Here is a 21,741-nt window from a genome sequence, read left to right on the forward strand (position 1 = left end):
AGGCTAAGCGGATTATGCTTCTTAGCCAACAAGAAAGAGAGGTTGCCTAAGCCTTTTGACCTCTCCTCTGTCCAGAGTAGATAACAAACAAAGCAGATGTTTGACAAAAATCTTTAGTAGCTTGTAAGTAAAACTTTAAAGCACGAACCACGTCCAGATTGTGTAATAGACGTTCCTTCTTTGAAGAAGGATTAGGACACAAAGACGGAACAACAATCTCTTGATTGATATTCTTATTAGATACCACCTTAGGTAAAAACCCAGGTTTGGTACGCAGAACTACCTTATCTGCATGGAAGATCAGATAAGGAGAATCACATTGTAAGGCAGATAACTCGGAAACTCTACGAGCCGAGGAAATAGCTACCAAAAAAGGAACTTTCCAAGATAAAAGTTTGATATCTATGGAATGAAGAGGTTCAAACGGAACCCCCTGAAGAACTTTAAGAACCAAATTTAAGCTCCAAGGTGGAGCAACAGGTTTAAACACAGGCTTGATTCTAACTAAAGCCTGACAAAATGCCTGAACGTCTGGGACATCCGCCAGACGCTTGTGCAAAAGAATAGATAGTGCAGAAATCTGTCCCTTTAAGGAACTAGCTGACAATCCTTTCTCCAAAACTTCTTGGAGAAAGGATAATATCCTGTGAATCCTGACCTTACTCGATGAGTAGCCCTTGGATTCACACCAATAAAGATATTTACGCCATATCTTATGATAGATTTTCCTGGTGACAGGCTTTCGTGCCTGAATTAAGGTATCAATGACTGACTCGGAGAAACCACGCTTTGATAAAATCAAGCATTCAATCTCCAGGCAGTCAGCCTCAGAGAAATTAGATTTGGATGGTTGAAAGGACTTTGAAGTAGAAGGTCCAGTCTCAGCGGCAGAGTCCATGGTGGAAAGGATGACATGTCCACCAGATCTGCATACCAAGTCCTGCGTGGCCACGCAGGCGCTATCAAGATCACTGATGCTCTCTCCTGCTTGATTTTGGCAATCAGACGAGGGAGCAGAGGAAACGGTGGAAACACATAAGCCAGGTTGAAGGACCAAGGCGCTGCTAGAGCATCTATCAGCGTTGCCTTGGGGTCCCTGGACTTGGATCCGTAACAAGAAAGCTTGGCATTCTGGCGAGACGCCATGAGATCCAGTTCTGGTTTGCCCCAACGATGAACCAATTGTGCAAACACCTCCGGATGGAGTTCCCACTCCCCCGGATGAAAAGTCTGTCGACTTAGAAAATCCGCCTCCCAGTTCTCTACACCTGGGATATGGATAGCTGATAGATGGCAAGAGTGAATCTCCGCCCAGCGAATTATCTTTGAGACTTCTAACATCGCTAGGGAACTCCTTGTTCCCCCTTGATGGTTGATGTAAGCCACAGTCGTGATGTTGTCCGACTGAAATCTGATGAACCTCAGTGTCGCTAGCTGAGGCCAAGCCTGAAGAGCATTGAATATTGCTCTTAGTTCCAGAATGTTTATTGGAAGGAGTGGTGACTCCTGAGTCCACGATCCCTGAGCCTTCAGGGAGTTCCAGACTGCACCCCAACCTAAAAGGCTGGCATCTGTCGTTACAATTGTCCAATCTGGCCTGCGAAAGGTCATACCTTTGGACAGATGGGCCCGAGATAGCTACCAGAGAAGAGAATACCTTGTCTCTTGATCCAGATTTAGTAGAGGGGACAAATCTGTGTAATCCCCATTCCACTGACTGAGCATGCATAGTTGCAGCGGTCTGAGATGTAGGCGTGCAAACGGCAGTATGTCCATTGCCGCTACCATTGAGCCGATTACTTCCATGCACTGAGCCCCCGAAGGGCAAGGAATGGAATAAAGAACACGACAGGAATTTAGAAGTTTTGATAACCTGAACTCCGTCAGGTTATTTATAATTTCTACAGAATCTATCAGAGTCCCTAGGAAGGAAACTCATGTGAGGGGGGGATAAAGAACTCTTTTCCTCGTTCACCTTCCACCCATGCGACCTCAGAAATGCCAACACTATGTCCGTATGAGACTTGGCAACTTGGAAGTTTGACGCCTGAATCAGGATGTCGTCTAAATAAGGGGCCACTGCTATGCACCGCGGCCTTAGGACCGCCAGAAGTAACCCCAGAACTTTCATAAAAATTCTTGGGGCTGTAGCTAACCCAAAGGGAAGAGCTACAAACTGGTAATGCCCGTTTAGGAAGGCAAACCTGAGAAACCGATGATGATCTTTGTGTATCGGAATGTGAAGATAAGCATCCTTTAAATCCACTGTAGTCATGTATTGACCCTCCTGGATCATAGGTAGGATGGTACGGATAGTCTCCATCTTGAATGATGGAACTCTGAGGAATTTGTTTAAGATCTTTAGATCCAAAATTGGTCTGAAGGTTCCCTATTTTTTGGGAACCACAAACAGATTTGAGTAAAATCCCTGTCCCTGTTCCTCCTTTGGGACTAGATGGATCACTCCCATAACTAGGAGGTCTTTTACACAGTGTAAGAATGCCTCTCTCTTTATCTGGTTTGCAGATAATTGAGAAAGGTGAAATCTCCCTTTTGGAGTGGAAGCCTTGAAGCTCAGAAGATATCCCTGGGATATAATTTCCAACGCCCAGAGATCCTGGACATCTCTTGCTCACGCCTGGGCGAAGAGCGAAAGTCTGCCCCCTACTAGATCCGTTACCGGATAGGGGGCCGTTCCTTCATGCTGTCTTAGAGGGAGCAGCAGGCTTTTTGGCCTGCTTACCCTTGTTCCAGGTCTGGTTAGGTCTCCAGACCGTCTTGGACTGAGCAAAAGTTCCCTCTTGTTTTGCATTAGAGGAAGTTGATGCCTCACTTGCCTTGAAGTTTCGAAAGGCACGAAAATTAGACTGTTTGGCCCTTGATTTGGACCTATCCTGAGGAAGGGCATGACCTTTTCCTCCAGTGATATCAGCAATAATCTCCTTCAAACCAGGCCCGAATAGGGTCTGCCCCTTGAAGGGAATGTTAAGCAGCTTAGACTTTGAAGTAACGTCAGCTGACCAAAACTGATTTTAGCCATAGCGCTCTGCGCGCCTGGATAGCAAAACCAGAATTCTTAGCCGTTAGTTTAGTCAAATGAACAATGGCATCAGAAACAAAAGAATTGGCTAGCTTAAGTGCTTTAAGCTTGTCAAGTATGTCATCCAATGGAGTCGCTACCTGTAAAGCTTCTTCCAGAGACTCAAACCAGAACGCCGCGGCAGCAGTGACAGGAGCAATGCATGCAAGGGCTGTAGGATAAAACCTTGTTGAATAAACATTTTCTTAAGGTAACCCTCTAACTTTTTATCCATTGGATCTAAGAAAGCACAACTGTCCTCGACAGGGATAGTAGTACGCTTTGCTAGAGTAGAAACTGCTCCCTCCACCTTAGGAACTGTCTGCCATAAGTCCCGTGTGGTGGCGTCTATTGGAAACATTTTTCTAAAAATAGGAGGGGGAAAAAACGGCACACCTGGTCTATCCCCATTGCTTAGTAATAATTTCTGTAAACCTTTTAGGTATTGGAAAAACATCAGTGCACACCGGCACTGCATAGTATTTATCCAGTCTACACAATTTCTCTGGCACTGCAATTGTATCACAGTCATTCAGAGCAGCTAAAACCTCCCTGAGTAACACGCGGAGGTGTTCAAGCTTAAATTTAAATGTAGAAATATCAGAATCAGGTTGCATCATCTTCCCTGAGTCAGAAATATCACCCACAGAAAGAAGCTCTCCTTCTTCAGCTTCTGCATATTGTGAGGCAGTATCAGACATAGCTCTTAAAGCGTCAGTATGCTCTGTATTTCGTCTAACTCCAGAGCTATCTTGCTTTCCTCTAAATTCAGGTAGTCTGGCTAATACCGCTGACAGTGTATTATCCATGACTGCCGCCATGTCTTGTAAAGTAAACGCTATGGGCGCCCTAGATGTACTTGGCGCCATTTGAGCGGGAGTCAAAGGATCTGACACGTGGGGAGAGTTAGTCGGCATAACTTCCCCCTCGTCAGATCCCTCTGGTGATACATTTTTTAAAAAGAGAATATGATCTTTATTGCTTAAAGTGAAATCAGTACATTTGGTACACATTCTAAGAGGGGGTTCCACCATGGCTTTTAAACATAATGAACAAGGAGTTTCCTCTATGTCAGACATGTTTGTACAGACTAGCAATGAGACTAGCAAGCTTGGAAAACACTTTAAATCAAGTTAACAAGCAAATATAAAAAACGGTACTGTGCCTTTAAGAGAAACAAATTTTGTCAGAATTTGAAAAACAGTGAAAAAAGGCAGTAAATCAAACGAAATTTTTACAGTGTGTATAATAAGCTAACAGAGCATTGCACCAACTTGCAAATGGATAATTAACCCCTTAGTTCAAAAAACGGATCAAAAAAACATTTTTTAACAGTCACACCAAACTGCCACAGCCTTGCTGTCGGCCTACCTTCCCCAACAAACGATTTTGGAAAGCCTAAGAGCCCTTTAGAGATGTTCTATAGCATTCAGGGGACTCCTGGAGGAAGCTGGATGTCTCAGTCTGTAAAAGTTACTGCGCAAAAAAGCGCTAAATTAGGCCCCTCCCACTCATAGTAACAGTGGAAAGCCTCAGGAAACAGTTTCTAGGCAAATTTAAGCCAGCCATGTGGAAAAAACTAGGCCCCAATAAAGTTTTATCACCAAAGTATATATAAAAACGTTTAAACATGCCAGCAAACGTTTTATATTGTAAATATAAAATATTACCTCAGAAAATAAGCATGATACCAGTCGCTATTAAATCACTGTATTCAGGCTTACCTTACACAAATTTGGCATCAGCAGCATTTTCTAGCATTCACATCTTCTAGAAAAATCTTAACTGCACATACCTCATAGCAGGATAACCTGCACGCCATTCCCCCGCTGAAGTTATCTCTCTCTTCAGTCATGTGTGAGAACAGCAATGGAACTTAGTTACAACCTGCTAAGATCATAGAAATCACAGGTAGATTCTTCTATTTTTCTGCCTGGAACAAAATAGTACAACTCCCGTACCATTTAAAAATAATAAACTTTTGATTGAAGCAAAATAACAGCTACATTTCACCACTTCTCTCTTACTACCTCCATGTTTGTTGAGAGTTGCAAGATAATGACTGGGTATGGCAGTTAGGGGAGGAGCTATATAGACAGCTCTGCTGTGGGTGTCCTCTTGCAACTTCCTGTTGGGAATGAGAATATCCCACAAGTAATGGATGATCCGTGGACTGGATACACCTTACAAGAGAAATCCAGGACTAGTCAGAAAGTACCTTCCTTTTTGGAACAATAAAGAGATTTAAATAAAATCCCATCACCTGTTCCTGTAAAAGGAACCAGAACAATCACTCCCATAGATTACAGATCTGAAACTGACTGGAAAAAAGCTTGAGCATTTACAGGATTCCTTGGAACATTGGAAAGAAAAAAAAACTTCCTCTGGGAGGTCTTGATCTGAAATCTATCCAAGAACCTTTGGAAACTATATTCAGACTCCAGGGATCTGGAAAAGACAAAAAGGCTTAACCTGCCCACTACCATAACCTATAGATTAGGGGTCGCACCTTCATGCAGATTTGGTAGTAGGTATAGATTTCTTAATTTGCATAAATAAAAAGAGAGAAGCGCTCAACCTGGGAACGAACAATAGCATAATTGCTTGCTCTATGGCTAGTTACCACCCAAGAAGCAGCCTCTTTTTGCTCAATTTCTTAGCCTGCTTTGACCTGCTGCAGTTAGCACTAGGCCTCCAGACTGGACCAGAGGTGCCTTGCTTCTGAGTAAAAACCATTAGAAACTCTAGATTTCCTTCTAGACTTCTTGTCTTGAGGAAGAAAAAACCCTTTACCACCAGTAACAATAGATATAGAATCTAAATCAGAACCAAACAGTTTCTTTCCCCGAAAAGTTAAATAATAATCTGCATTTTAACACCACGTCAGCAGATCAGGATTTAAGGCACAACGCTTTCCTATCAAAAACTGCCAAAAAATCTACTTTTGAAATTCATCTTTATAATATCAGAGACAGCATCACAAATAAAGAATTGGCGTCTATGAGGAAACCCAAAAGATTCACACTAGCAGAGTCCTTAGAACACTGTTCTGAAAGACTAGATAACCAGTATGATGAAGCAGCAGCCACATCAGCAATGCAAGGCCTAAGCAAATACCCTTATAGTAAATGGGTCATTATATGAAAAGACCCTCTTATCCAAAGGGTCTTTAAAAAAAATTACTGGTCTTCCAAAAATATTAGTAAGTTTAGCCAGAGTGGAAATAGCCCGCTGAACCTTGGGAACAGTTTCTCCTAAATCAACATTGGCAGCAGGTAAGGGATACAACTTTTTAAACCTTTCAGAGGGATTAAAAGAATTACCTGATTTAGACCCATTCCCTAAAAAAATCATATCAGAGACAGCATCAGGGATAGGAAAAACCTCAGGAAATTTAGCAACAGTTTTAAACAATTTAAACGATTACAAGTCTCATCAGAAACCTTAGAATCCTTAACCCCTAAAGTAATTAAAACCTCTTTTAAAAGATAACTGATATGTTAAATTTTAAACAACAAAAAAGGAAGTATCAGGTTCAACATCAAAGGCTCCTCATCACCAGACTAAAACCTCATCTTCCACACATGAATGTATCCCTGACTTTAGAGGACACAGTACTAGTAGAAAGTAAAATCTGGACTAACCTTTTACGCTTAACAGCAGCTTTAAAGGGACAGTCTACACCAGAATTTTTATTGTTTTAAAAGATAGATAATCCCTTTATTACCCATTCCCCAGTTTTGCATAACCAACACAGATATAATAATATACTTTTAACCTCTGTGATTATCTTGTATCTAAGCCTCTGCAAACTGCCCCTTTTTTCAGTTCTTTTGACAGACTTGCACTCTAGCCAATCAGTGCCTGCTCCCAGATAACTTCTCGTGTACGAGCACAGTGTTATCTATATGAAATACGTGAACTAACACCCTCTAGTGGTGAAAAACTGTTAAAATGCAATCTGAAAGAGGTGGGCTTCAAGGTTTAAGAAATTAGCATATGAACCTCCTAGGTTAAGCTTTCAACTAAGAATACCAAGAGAACAAAGCAAAATTGGTGATAAAAGTAAATTGGAAATTTTTTAAAATGACATGCTTTATGTGAATCATGAAAGTTTATTTTGGCCTAGACTGTCCCTTTAATGACATTTTTCACACTGGGTGAAACATAAGTAGCTTTCTCCTGTAATGGGCAAACAGAAGGAGCAGTAATAACCATAGAAGCATCATTAGGTTGGTCTGATTGCAATAACAGAGGCAGACAATCACATAAATAAACTGGAGTATAAACATCAGGTTTTTTGTTGTTGTTTTTTTACAATAAACAAACTTAATTATGGTAGGAAGGTGTTCAGGAGCCTCAGCCTCTAGGGTAGATTTAGGGACGAATCAGGCAGCTCCATTACATCATTGACAAAGCAAAGAAATAAAAACTATAACCCCTAAAAAGGCTTAAGGAATGGTAACTTAACCCATCCTAAATTAGCTTTCAAAAACTTACAGGTACAATGTGCAGTAAGCCAAATGCTAGTTAACCCAAAGCAGACTGAGATAATAAAAGTTATAACAAAATTAAGTGCGCCATATCAGACGTACGCGAGGAACTACATGCCCTAACCAGATTTGTGTAATCTAGCCAAAGCGCGAAAACAAAATGTACTGTATATATGGAAGTGGTCCCAACAAGCTTTAAACCTGCCATCCTTTTGTATTGAACATTGTTGTTACTGGCCATGCTATTTGTATTCCAAGGATGAAAAGAGTCATCCTTACATGTGATTTTAAAACAGATTCTAGGTTTGTCCCAAAAATATCCATCCTTCAAAAGGTTACACATGAGCACATACTAATAACCAGACTGAGACTGGTAAAAATAATAGTTTTAAAATGAAAAGGAAAAACAGTGACAGTTTTTCTTTATAGAAGGGAACACATCAAGAACCTTTTTTCCAACTTTTTGTGACTATTTTTCTTTTTAAAGCTAGTGACCTTAAATTCTATTTTCAAGCTCTGACAATTACATCACAGGTAAGATCACCAGATATATCAAATTCAGTAGTTTCTGCTGCACTTTCACCTTTTCAAATTTCCTTTATTTATATTTCCCACAACTGAGCAGTTGATTATTAACTATGTTCTAGTAAAATACAGAGTGCAGCATTAACACTATTTAAACCATTTATCTACACACTGCATTGATTTTTCCTCAATTATTACTACCATTACTAGGACTGTGGGGTTGAATCACTGCTCAATCTGACCATAAAGAGTACAGTAGTTTAACCTCAAAATTGCCAGTAACCAATTAGTGAAGTGATGTAAATCCCTTAGAGCTATTATACACAGTTCAGCGAATCACCCAAATATATATAGTACCCTAGATGAGCAGTGATTTTACCCCTTATTGCCAGCCTCCAAACAATACCATAATTTAACTCTCCTACTGTCAGTACAACACCTCAAGGCAGTGATTGAGCAACCATATTTTCAGTAACTCACTACACATAAAGCAGTGATTAAAAAAAAAATAATATATATATATATATATATATATATAAACAAGTACTATTTAAAATTGTTTTGTCTATAATAAGAAACAGCAACATTTTAGCTGTGAAACATTACGTTTTTAAATAAAGTTTTTATTTAAATGCTATTACTTTTAATTGAGCTTATACTGTACCACACTGGTTCTCACTGCTTATGAGTTTTCATATTCCAAAGTTTCTGTGCAAAAATGACATTTTACGGGGGGCGGAGCTGCGCCGTGCAGGAGCATGGAAGCAGTGTAATTGAGCTCCGGAGCTGTCGGGCCTTTTGTGGCATACAAACCTGCACTTTTCAAACTAATTTGGCCGTAACCTCCTATATTATGACCCTCTAACTAGCTGGCCTTGGAATTGTATCCTATTCTGGGCATAATGGACCTAAACATAGATCAGAAAAGCACCGGAGCAGAAATCACAACCGCCATCTTGCCTCACATGCTGTGAGATGCACCGAAACCACACTGCTCGATCCTGCCGCTTCATCCTTCAGAGTCAGCCATCCTGCTCACCCTGCTTATCGTGGGCGACTGCACCATTACTCCCGCATGTGAACAGTAAAGGGAGTTGAAATACGGAGAGCTATACCGCGGCCCCAGATCCACCCGGGCCGACACGTGAGAGCACAGGTATTATTCTGACCTACAATAACATACCTGGAGGCTTCCAAAGCTCCCACATGCAACACACAGAGATATAGACACTGAACTTAAATAGCACATACCGGAGCTCCCACTGGGGCCTTACTTGACAACGGACTACCCTGGGACTTGGTGCTCAGTATACTCGGGCCTGGGGTCCCGCTTTTTGGCCCTTCACAGTTGCTCTCCACCGCAACTATACGCATAGTGAGAAAAGGGAGGATACATTAACTCCTCTTACACACGATTCCTCTCACCACATTACCCAGCAAAAAGGCCACCCTCAATCATACCATGACCAGCAGAAAAGGCAATAAACTAGAAAAGCAAAACAAATTGTTGGGGCCATCAGTCTCTTCATTCTTTCAACCACACGACTCATCAGTCCCAGAGACCATGCATTCTCAGGAATCAACACCCACTATCACGACTCCTGTTCCAATACAGGACCCTCTACAGTCTATACAATCCCAGATCGCTGGCCTCCCATCTAAATCAGACATAGAATCGCTAAAAAAGTTTATCAAAGAAGAGATTAAAGATTTAAAGAAAGACCTTAACGAATTAGGCTCTAGAATGGAATTCCTAGAGGATGGCCAGGACCATCTTAACAACATGGTCAGCACAAACTCTAACCAATTGTCTATACATGACTCAATGCTTCAAAACCTATCTGATAAAATAGAAGACCCCGGAGGAACAATCTGCGAATACGTGGGATCCCAGAGGAGGTCTCACAAGATCAACTTAGAACATATGCCACAGAACTCTTTCAATTTCTTCTCCCTCAATCCCCCAACCTCCTGCCAGAGGACATTGAGAGAATTCATAGGGCCCTTAGACCTCCCAGCAGACCTCCTGCTCCCCCAAGAGATGTTGTATTAAAATTCCTGAAATACACTGTAAAAGAAGAGATGTGGCAGTCGGCCAGGGCCAGGAGAGTCATTCAATTCCATAACCATAATTTGCAGATATTTCAAGATCTTTGCCCACAAACAATCCAGCGTAGGAGAGAGGTCCGCTTCATAACTAAGGTTCTGCAAGACAACAATATACGTTACCGCTGGGGGTACCCATTTAGTCTTATAATTTCACATAACGGAGGACAAGTGATATATAAAAGTTTTTCGGACCTAGACCACATTTCAAAGAAACTCAACCTCTCTTTTGAGCCACCACCAGAAACAGTCATAGACCCCCCACTTCTGAGGAATCATCCGGAGGAGGGAACCTCAAGAGAGCAAAGAATTCCTTGGTCTAGGGTGGCCCCCAAGAGGCGCAAGACAGGCCCCCCTCCACCAGACGAAGATACCTGATAATTCTAGCAACACTACCTCACTCTCCCTTTTTCTTACATGAAAATGGATTATCAATCTCTTACTGTGATAATCGCAGTAGCTATTTCTTTCCTAAGCTCCTGTGAACTGACCTCAGCTTTGATGCTCCCAGGGTATCGTATAAATTTCTCGAACTCTTGTTCATTTATATCCTTGTTTAATGTGTTTAACTGTTCAGTTGGGTTCAACTATACTCTGATTAAAATGCTAAATTCCCGGTCATATATCTTATGAATGCCATAAGGGTTCCCCGACATCATTCCACCCCCTTGAATGGTGTCTTGTTACAACTCCACGTCCACCATTTGTTACCATAAATGTTTAAATTTCTATTTATGCTTGTTTTTTCATATGCTCATATTTAAGCAATCCGTTTATATTAGAAATGTCATAACAGTTCCTGAAAGTCTACCTGTACCTATTACCAGTCGAATTTTGCATACAAATGTTTTTCTGTACTGTTCATTCATATCTCACTATGTTTACCCCCAAGAATTCTCTGTTCCTGTTCATCATATACTCTCACAGATAACTTACAAGGTTCTATCCATCTCATGCACTATTGCACACATTTACTTTCTGCAACATTTACTAATACTCATCCCCTGTTACTCCCCGTGTGTCCCAGCTCTCTACTTATCTATAGTCGCCACTGAATACATAAGACATGGCTGTACAACCTAGACCTATTCATTTTTTGTCCCATAATGTTAAAGGGCTAAACATCCCCCAGAAAAGATCCCAAGCTTTGAGGGATTATCATAGACTTAAAAGCGATATTATTCTCCTCCAAGAGACTCATTTTAGGAAGGGCAGAGAACCCATACAGTCCCTTAGGAAATTTGGCCAGGTCTTCCTTTCATCACATACCACAAAACACAACGGAGTAGGAATTTTGATACGTAAACAGATTCCTTTCCATCTCACTAATATTTTTAAAGATACAGACGGAAGACTAGTGGTAATCACTGGTCGACTTTTCAACAAAGTCATAACCATTGCTAATGTATATGCCCCAAATTCTGGAGACGCCTTGTTCTTCCTCAGAACCTCTAACATAATTTCTGAAATGTCCAGGGGTTGCCTGATCATAGGAGGAGATTTCAATTTAGCTTTAAATCCAGATTTAGACTGCTCCTCTGGAACGTCATCCATATCCCAAAAGACGTTAAAACTAATCAAATCCCATATTTCAAAACTAAATGTCCATGATACCTGGAGAATTCACCACCCAAATGTCAAAGATTATACGTTTTTCTCCCACCCCCACCAAATATATTCCCGCATCGATTATTTCATGATTGACGTCACTAGTTTAACCTTAGTCCAATCCTCTAACATCTTCCCCATAACATGGTCAGATCATGCTATGATTAGTTGCTCTTTAAATTGGCCCACTTCACAGAAACCAGAACGCACCTGGAGATTGGATGAAACATTACTGACAGATCCAATTTCCAAACTACACATCCAAGAGAAAATCGAGTCCTATTTCCAGTTAAATGTTACACCAGATGTCACCCCCCACCAGATTTGGGAAGCACACAAGTGCGTTATTAGAGGGGAATTAATTGCACTCAAAGCGAAAATAACCAAACAAAACTCACTGGCACTTAGTAATCTACTAGAAGAACTAGACAAACTCCAAGACACCCATAAAAGACACCCAAAGGCCCATTCCCTACTCGAACATATCACTCATAAGCAGAGGCAGCTGGCCCTTCTTTTAGGCTTAGAGGCCCAACGTAAAGCTCTATTCCTTAGAAGAAGATTTTACGAGGGAGGAAATAGACAGGGCAGGCTCCTTGCACGCTTATTGAGAAATAAGTCTTCTAAGGGATATATTATGAGTATAAAAGATAATAAAGGCAAAACATGGTTCACATCTTCCGACATAGCGGATAATTTCAAATCCTACTATGAGGACCTCTATAATTTAGACAAGAAACAAACCCCACCTTCACCCTCAGACATAACCGACTACCTTGCCTCACTACATCTCCCCCTCCTTGACAGAAGACCAGAAATTAGATTTAGAATCCCCTTTCACCTTGAAGGAACTTCGAAAGGCTATCCTCTCTTTCCCGCCCGGTAAAGCTCCGGGCCCAGATGGCTTTGGCCACTCATACTATTCTAAATTTATAGACATTCTTGGCCCCCACCTCCTATCACATTTCTCTGACATTGATAATGATATCTCCTTTCACCCCCAATCCCTCCAAGCTCATATCTCAATAATACCGAAACCAAACAAGTCCCTAGATCTTATCCCTAACTATAGGCCAATCTCTCTGCTAAACGCGGATATAAAAATATTCGCTAAAATGTTGGCTATTAGACTAAACCAATATCTCCCTCAACTCATTCATCAGGACCAGGTTGGTTTCGTCCCACTTAGGGAGGCTAAGGACAACACAGTCCGAAATCTCCATCTACTTCTCCACTCCAAAAGCCGGGGCCTTCCCGCAGTCTGGTTGTCAACAGACGCGGAGAAGGCCTTTGATCGAGTTAGATGGTCCTTCCTTAAGGCTACACTGAAATCCATGGGCCTAGGCGAGCTTATGCTCCATAGAATTTTTGCTTTATATAATAGCCCCAGTGCCCGAATCTCCCTGAATGGCATCCTATCCCGCCCCTTCCCAATAACTAACGGCACCAGGCAGGGGTGCCCCTTGTCCCCTTTACTATTTATATGTCTCTTGGAGACTTTCGCTGCCAGAGTCAGACAAAACCCAAACATTACAGGTATATTAGTTAGGGGAGAGACATATAAATTATCCCTCTTCGCAGACGACGTGTTGTTTTCCCTCACATCCCCGGATAAATCAATACCCATACTCCTAGATGAATTGACACTTTTTCACAAACTAACCAACTTTACCATCAATCAGTCTAAGTCTGAGTATCTAGGAATCTCGTTGCCAGACACTCTTGCCCAACAAATTGAACTCACCTGTCCCTTCAGACGGTGCAAAACCTCATTGAGATATTTAGGTATTAACCTTACTGAAGACTTAGACTCAACATACCGCTATAATTACGTCCCTCTTAAAATATCTCTAGAACGCGAACTTTCCTCATGGCATTCTAGACACCTGTCTTGGATGGGTAGAATCAACTCGATAAAAATGACAGCTTTTCCCAGGCTACTGTATGTATTGCAAGCTCTCCCTATCCCTCTTCCACCCCGATACCTCACAAATATCCAAAGACTATTCAGCTCCTTCATTTGGGGAGGTAGGCATTCTAGAATTAATAGTAAGATAATGACATCCCCCCGAATACATGGTGGTCTGGGGGTCCCCAATTTAGAATTGTACAGATCTGCCATTTATATCCAAAGGATCCTCGACTGGAGGATACATGGGTCTCAAAAGCGGTGGGTTCACCTGGAAGAATATTTGTATAAAGACCAAAATCTCAGCTCTGTTTGCTGGTCCCCCCGTTTTGAAAACACAATCCACAACATAGACAATCCAATAACTAGAGAGACCTTATTACAGTGGTGGAAAACGAATAAAACTAACCCTTACCTATCATCCAACCCCTCCCCACTCACATCCCTGACACATAATTCTGAATTCTCTCTGGCTGACCTGAGGACTGACCCCTCTAACCCTAACCAACACTCCGACATTGCGATACATCACCTTTCAGAGAACGAACACTTACTCCCACATACCACTCTTCAGGAGCGGAACTTCGCTTGGGCCTCCAACTGGTTTAACTATAGAAGACTTCACAATTATATTACAACTCATAAATCCAATAATAACATGCTTAGACCTATGACTAAACTAGAAACGTTGATTACATCTCCTACCCCTTTAAGGCATACCCTATCTAAAATGTATTCTATTTTAACTCAACCTCCTCCGGGGTACTTACCTGGAGCTATTGAATCATGGGAAAGGGAGTTAGGAGTCATTATTCTCCCCCAAGTAGCATCATCTATATTTATAAATACTATGTCATCCTCCTCATCGGCTGCCCTTCTAGAGATGAACTATAAAATCCTTCATAATTGGTATCTCACACCTAGACGTTTATACAAATTATACCCTACAACTGGGAATAAATGCTGGCGATGTGGACACGCGGGGAGTGGTATGGGCCACATGTGGTGGTGGTGCAACAGCATCACTTGGTTTTGGAGAACCCTTCTGGGTGAGATTGAAAAATTTTTCCAGTTCATACTCCCTTTCGATCCCCTAATATTTCTTCTAAACAAACACATCAAACTCCCCTCCAAATCCCATGTCATTTTACTTCGCATATTCTCAAATGGCGCTAAAGCACTTATTGCAAAGAACTGGAAATCCATAGACCCTCCCAATATCATAATGTGGAAAAATAAAGTTAGCGACCTTATAGAACTAGAAGAATATAAAGCTTTTAGATTGGACACTAGGGATCATTATATTATTGCACAAAATATGTGGACACAATATTTAGCCTCAGAAAACTCTCTTTAATCACTCATCCACTAATGAGTTCTCCCTTACCCTCCCTTACTTCCCTGCATAGATAGAGAATTTTCATTAATTGACGGTACATCCTTTCAGAATTTCTTATGTAATATTGATTTGAAACCCTGAAATGACACGGTAGACTGTTGTTTTTCTTTTTGCATATGTTTTTTATTTTCTCAATACTGTTGCCTTGAGAGACTGTTATTTTAATTTGACATTCTGATTGTTTTTCTTTGTCAATGACAATTGTATTTTGTATTCCTTAACGGATTTTGTATTTTTGAAATTATACCAATAAAAAAACAACTTGGAATAAAAATGACATTTTACATCAGGACAATCGGCCCCAGATGGAGTAGCAAGAACTTCACTGCAGAGGTATCAAACACTCTGTTAAAGAAACAGTAAACTTGTTTTTTTGTTAATAATTGTGCAGTATATTTTCAATAGTTTAACATAATATTAGGCTCACCTTTCAAAACCAAATGTAACATTTTTAGGCAGCCATATCCCTATAGGTACATTGGACAGGGAGTTCACATCTGGCTTCCCCCATCACCCTTAGAGAGACTTATCTCAGAGTCATACAAATATGCAAAGAAAGAGAAACGCTCAACCAGGAAAAAAAAACTGTCATTTCCATTTGCAGTTGAGCTGTTCTGGCCATATTATGAATGAAAAGAACCATAAATATTGGCCTCCTACCACATAGGGCTATTTAAGACCCAACCTTCCTTACCACAACACAACTGATTAGCATTTGTGTAAATGAAAATAAATATGACCAACATTGAAAGACCTGCATTAACTATGTGTGTCTTTAAAATTATTATTTAGTTCAACATTGTCCACCTCTAAAATTCACTGAAGTTTTAAATTGAAACTATTAGTTGGGGTAAAATTTTATTATTGTAAATAAATCCAAACATAAACATCGATTTTACAATTTATTTGGTCTTCAAAGATAATTTCAAGCATTTGAACATAAGTCCTTAGATGAAAAGGTCTTCAAGATTATGAGTTAGGTGTGTCTGGTAGGGTAGGTAATGCCTCTCCAAGATAAGAGCCTTGTAATCTTGAGAGCAAATTTGTTTAAGAATTTAGCTAACAATTTAGAAAGACTTAATGGGCATTTGTTTTTTATATTCTTTAAAAATATAAGTTGTAATGTAATCATTGCCTTTGAATTGCAAGCTTTATTTTGTACCCTTGTCCACATATTGGTGAGTTTCAATGTTCAGTTCTGGTAAACTATAAAGTAAAATATAAATTATAAAAAGATAAAAAAATAAAAAGCTAAAGCTTTAATAAACTAAGCCAATTTTAATATTGTGCTATTCATTTAGTCAGACATGGTAGCTGGGCGGCCTACTACAAGAATTTTTTTCTTTGACGTAAAGAATTTGGTTTTCAAAAAGAAACTAATCAAAGACTTTTTAAATTCATCTTATATTGTCTTACACCCTGGATTGATATAGGTCAAAGGTCTATGGATGGGTGAAAACATAATTTATGTAAGAACTTACCTGATAAATTCATTTATTTCATAGTGGCAAGAGTCCATGAGCTAGTGACGTATGGGATATACATTCCTACCAGGAGGGGGCAAAGTTTCCCAAACCTCAAAATGCCTATAAATACACCTCCCACCTCATTCACACCTTGGTTTAACGAATAGCCCTTGTGAGGGTGAAATGCGTAGACCTTACTGACTGCAACAAATAATCTTGATAAAGCCCTTGTGAGGGTGAAACATGTAGACATTACTAACTGCAACAAAGAAATCTTCATAGCTTTTATTTAATCAATACAGCATTTTTTAAGAAAAGTGCCATCTGCCTACATTGCTCCTGGGAGTATCTACGGATACGGTGGAGAAAGGCCAAGTTGTTTCTACATATACACTCAGAAATGTGTATTCAAGTTATCCACGCTGTCTAAAAGAGCAATATCACTGGAATCAAATCCACCTATACAGTAGATCAAGAATCACTGTTTACATCAAAAGCACGTATATCTGCTTGAAAGCCTACCACATAGTTTCCATGACACATTACAAGTCCGCTGAAGGCTTTGTGGATACATTGTTACGGCCGACAGGATTGGAACACTATAACACGTGAGTTTATTAGCTTATGAGGCATTGGAGAACTCCGATCAAGTGATTACACCTCTTTTCATCTTATGGTAACTAACTGTCCTCCGATTCCATATTGAAGTGGATTTCTTTTAAGGTACCTATTTTATACTTACCTGGCAGGGGAGTCTTAGCCATGATCACTAAGGTGGCTCTCCCAGGGCGAGGCTGGTTCATTGCACTCCGGGCCCGCTGACCTCTGCGATTTCCCCACATGCGGGAAACTCGACTGCACAATTTGTGGTAGTGGGGGACTGCGTGCGCGCTCTCGAAAAAAAAAAAAAAAGAAAAAAAAAAAAAAGGTACCTTTTTAATAGACATTTTATTCTCAACACCAAGGGAGACGTCCCTATATTGTTCTTATATATCAGCGCTTTTTATTTTTGTTCATTAAAATATATGTATTTTTGAAGAATCTTTGGTATATATTCGTGTTTTTATATATTTGTGTTTTCACTATCTTATATATTATTTGTGTTCTTCCATATATTTATCCTTTGCTCCCTAGTTTGAGCGCTAGCTAGATTGTGTTTTAAAGTGAGGTGTACAAAAAGGAGTAAAAAGCATACAAAAAGAGGAACTGGAAAAAATAATGTGCTTTATACAAAAACATTATAACCACAAAAAATAGGGTGGGTCTCATGGACTCTTGCCACTATGAAAGAAATTAATTTATCATGCAAGTTCTTACATAAATTATGTTTTCTTTCATGTAAGTGACAAGAGTCCATGAGCTAGTGATGTATGGGATATAATACCCAAGATGTGGAAATCCACAGAGTCACTAGAGAGGGAGGGAAAAATAAAAACAGCTATTTCCGCTGAGAAATTAAATCCCAAAAAATAATTACGTTTTCTTAAAAATTTAAAAAAACTCAAATCAAAGGCATTAGATTCAAGCTTAGACAACTGCCCGAAGAACCTTTCTACCAAAGGCTGCTTCAAAAGAAGCAAATACAAAAAAATTGTAAAATTAGAACAAATATGCAAAGACGACCAAGTTGCTGCTTTGCAAATTTGATCAACTGAAGCTTCATTCTTGAAAGCCCAAGAAGTGGCAACTGATCTAGTAGAATGAGCTGTAATTCTCTGAGGTGGAGACTGTCCGGCCTCCAGATAAGCTTAGTGAATCTAAAGTCTTAACCAAAAAAATAGAGAAATAACAGGCTTCTGACGTTTCCTGGAGCCAGAAAAAATAACAGACTAAACATCTTTCTGAAATCTTAAGTAGTCTCAACATAATATTTCAAAGATCTTACCACATCCAAAGAATGTAAAAACCCTTCAAAAGTATTCTTAGGAGTAGGACACAAAAAAGAAACAACAATTTCCCTATTAATGTCGATAGAATTTACAACTTTTGGCTAAAATATCAATGAAGACTGCAAAAAAACTTTATCTTGATGGAAAAATCAAAGAAACTCACAAGAGAGAGCAGACAATACAAAAACTCTTCAAGCAGAAGAGATATCCAAAAGAAAACACTTTCCAAGAAAGAAATTAATGTCCAGAGAATGCATAGGCTCAAAAGGAGGAGCCTGTAAAATATTAAAACCAAATTTAAGACTCCATGGAAGAGAAATAGATTTAAAAACAGTGAATATCAGGAAGTTTAGCAATCTTTCTATGAAATAAAAACAGAAAGAGCCGAAAGTTGTCCTTTCAATGTATTTGCAGACAAAACCTTATCCAAACCATCCTGAAGAAACTATAAAATCCAAGGAAATCTAAAAGAATGCCAAGAATAACCACCAGATGAACATCATGAAAACAGAATTTATGTTTACCTGATAAATTACTTTCTCCAACGGTGTGTCCGGTCCACGGCGTCATCCTTACTTGTGGGATATTCTCTTCCCCAACAGGAAATGGCAAAGAGCCCAGCAAAGCTGGTCACATGATCCCTCCTAGGCTCCGCCTACCCCAGTCATTCGACCGACGTAAAGGAGGAATATTTGCATAGGAGAAACCATATGATACCGTGGTGACTGTAGTTAAAGAAAATAAATTATCAGACCTGATTAAAAAACCAGGGCGGGCCGTGGACCGGACACACCGTTGGAGAAAGTAATTTATCAGGTAAACATAAATTTTGTTTTCTCCAACATAGGTGTGTCCGGTCCACGGCGTCATCCTTACTTGTGGGAACCAATACCAAAGCTTTAGGACACGGATGAAGGGAGGGAGCAAATCAGGTCACCTAAATGGAAGGCACCACGGTTTGCAAAACCTTTCTCCCAAAAATAGCCTCAGAAGAAGCAAAAGTATCAAACTTGTAAAATTTGGTAAAAGTGTGCAGTGAAGACCAAGTCGCTGCCCTACATATCTGATCAACAGAAGCCTCGTTCTTGAAGGCCCATGTGGAAGCCACAGCCCTAGTGGAATGAGCTGTGATTCTTTCAGGAGGCTGCCGTCCGGCAGTCTCATAAGCCAATCTGATGATGCTTTTAATCCAAAAAGAGAGAGAGGTAGAAGTTGCTTTTTGACCTCTCCTTTTACCAGAATAAACAACAAACAAGGAAGATGTTTGTCTAAAATCCTTTGTAGCATCTAAATAGAATTTTAGAGCGCGAACAACATCCAAATTGTGCAACAAACGTTCCTTCTTTGAAACTGGATTCGGACACAAAGAAGGCACGACTATCTCCTGGTTAATGTTTTTGTTAGAAACAACTTTCGGAAGAAAACCAGGTTTAGTACGTAAAACCACCTTATCTGCATGGTCAGAGCCTGAACAAAGGCTTGAACATCTGGCACAGCTGCCAGCTTTTTGTGAAGTAACACAGACAAGGCAGAAATCTGTCCCTTCAAGGAACTTGCCGATAATCCTTTCTCCAATCCTTCTTGAAGAAAGGATAGAATCTTAGGAATCTTTACCTTGTTCCAAGGGAATCCTTTAGATTCACACCAACAGATATATTTTTTCCATATTTTGTGGTAAATTTTTCTAGTTACAGGCTTTCTGGCCTGAACAAGAGTATCAATAACAGAATCTGAGAACCCTCGTTTTGATAAGATCAAGCGTTCAATCTCCAAGCAGTCAGCTGGAGTGAGACCAGATTCGGATGTTCGAACGGACCTTGAACAAGAAGGTCTCGTCTCAAAGGTAGCTTCCATGGTGGAGCCGATGACATATTCACCAGATCTGCATACCAAGTCCTGCGTGGCCACGCAGGAGCTATCAAGATCACCGACGCCCTCTCCTGATTGATCCTGGCTACCAGCCTGGGGATAAGAGGAAAACGGCGGGAATACATAAGCTAGTTTGAAGGTCCAAGGTGCTACTAGTGCATCTACTAGAGTCGCCTTGGGATCCCTGGATCTGGACCCGTAGCAAGGAACCTTGAAGTTCTGACGAGAGGCCATCAGATCCATGTCTGGAATGCCCCACAATTGAGTAATTTGGGCAAAGATTTCCGGATGGAGTTCCCACTCCCCCGGATGTAATGTCTGACGACTCAGAAAATCCGCTTCCCAATTTTCCACTCCTGGAATGTGGATTGCAGACAGGTGGCAGGAGTGAGTCTCCGCCCATTGAATGATTTTGGTCACTTCTTCCATCGCCAGGGAACTCCTTGTTCCCCCCTGATGGTTGATGTACGCAACAGTCGTCATGTTGTCTGATTGAAACCGTATGAACTTGGCCTTTGCTAGCTGAGGCCAAGCCTTGAGAGCATTGAATATCGCTCTCAGTTCCAGAATATTTATCGGTAGAAGAGATTCTTCCCGAGACCAAAGACCCTGAGCTTTCAGGGGTCCCCAGACCGCGCCCCAGCCCATCAGACTGGCGTCGGTCGTGACAATGACCCACTCTGGTCTGCGGAAGGTCATCCCTTGTGACAGGTTGTCCAGGGACAGCCACCAACGGAGTGAGTCTCTGGTCCTCTGATTTACTTGAATCGTCGGAGACAAGTCTGTATAGTCCCCATTCCACTGACTGAGCATGCACAGTTGTAATGGTCTTAGATGAATGCGCGCAAAAGGAACTATGTCCATTGCCGCTACCATCAAACCTATTACTTCCATGCACTGCGCTATGGAAGGAAGAGGAACGGAATGAAGTGTTTGACAAGAGTGTAGAAGTTTTGTTTTTCTGGCCTCTGTCAGAAAAATCCTCATTTCTAAGGAGTCTATTATTGTTCCCAAGAAGGGAACCCTTGTTGACGGAGATAGAGAACTCTTTTCTACGTTCACTTTCCATCCGTGAGATCTGAGAAAGGCCAGGACTATGTCCGTGTGAGCCTTTGCTTGAGGAAGGGACGACGCTTGAATCAGAATGTCGTCCAAGTAAGGTACTACTGCAATGCCCCTTGGTCTTAGTACCGCTAGAAGGGACCCTAGTACCTTTGTGAAAATCCTTGGAGCAGTGGCTAATCCGAAAGGAAGTGCCACGAACTGGTAATGCTTGTCCAGGAATGCGAACCTTAGGAACCGATGATGTTCCTTGTGGATAGGAATATGTAGATACGCATCCTTTAAATCCACCGTGGTCATGAATTGACCTTCCTGGATGGAAGGAAGAATTGTTCG

General features: G+C 40.7%; 1 protein-coding gene and 1 non-coding gene across 2 annotated transcripts in view; one reads left to right on the forward strand and one right to left on the reverse strand.

Annotated features, from left to right (window-relative positions):
* Positions 1-21,741, reverse strand: part of DIS3L2 (DIS3 like 3'-5' exoribonuclease 2) — a 1,626,200-nt gene that overhangs the window by 174,616 nt on the left and 1,429,843 nt on the right. The window lies entirely within an intron of this gene.
* On the forward strand, positions 17,320-17,484 carry LOC128658499 (U1 spliceosomal RNA). Its single transcript, XR_008402191.1, has one exon. It is a non-coding gene; the product is annotated as a U1 spliceosomal RNA (small nuclear RNA).

The sequence above is a fragment of the Bombina bombina genome, chromosome 4 (genome assembly GCF_027579735.1).
Source record: "Bombina bombina isolate aBomBom1 chromosome 4, aBomBom1.pri, whole genome shotgun sequence".
Lineage (NCBI taxonomy): Eukaryota > Metazoa > Chordata > Amphibia > Anura > Bombinatoridae > Bombina > Bombina bombina.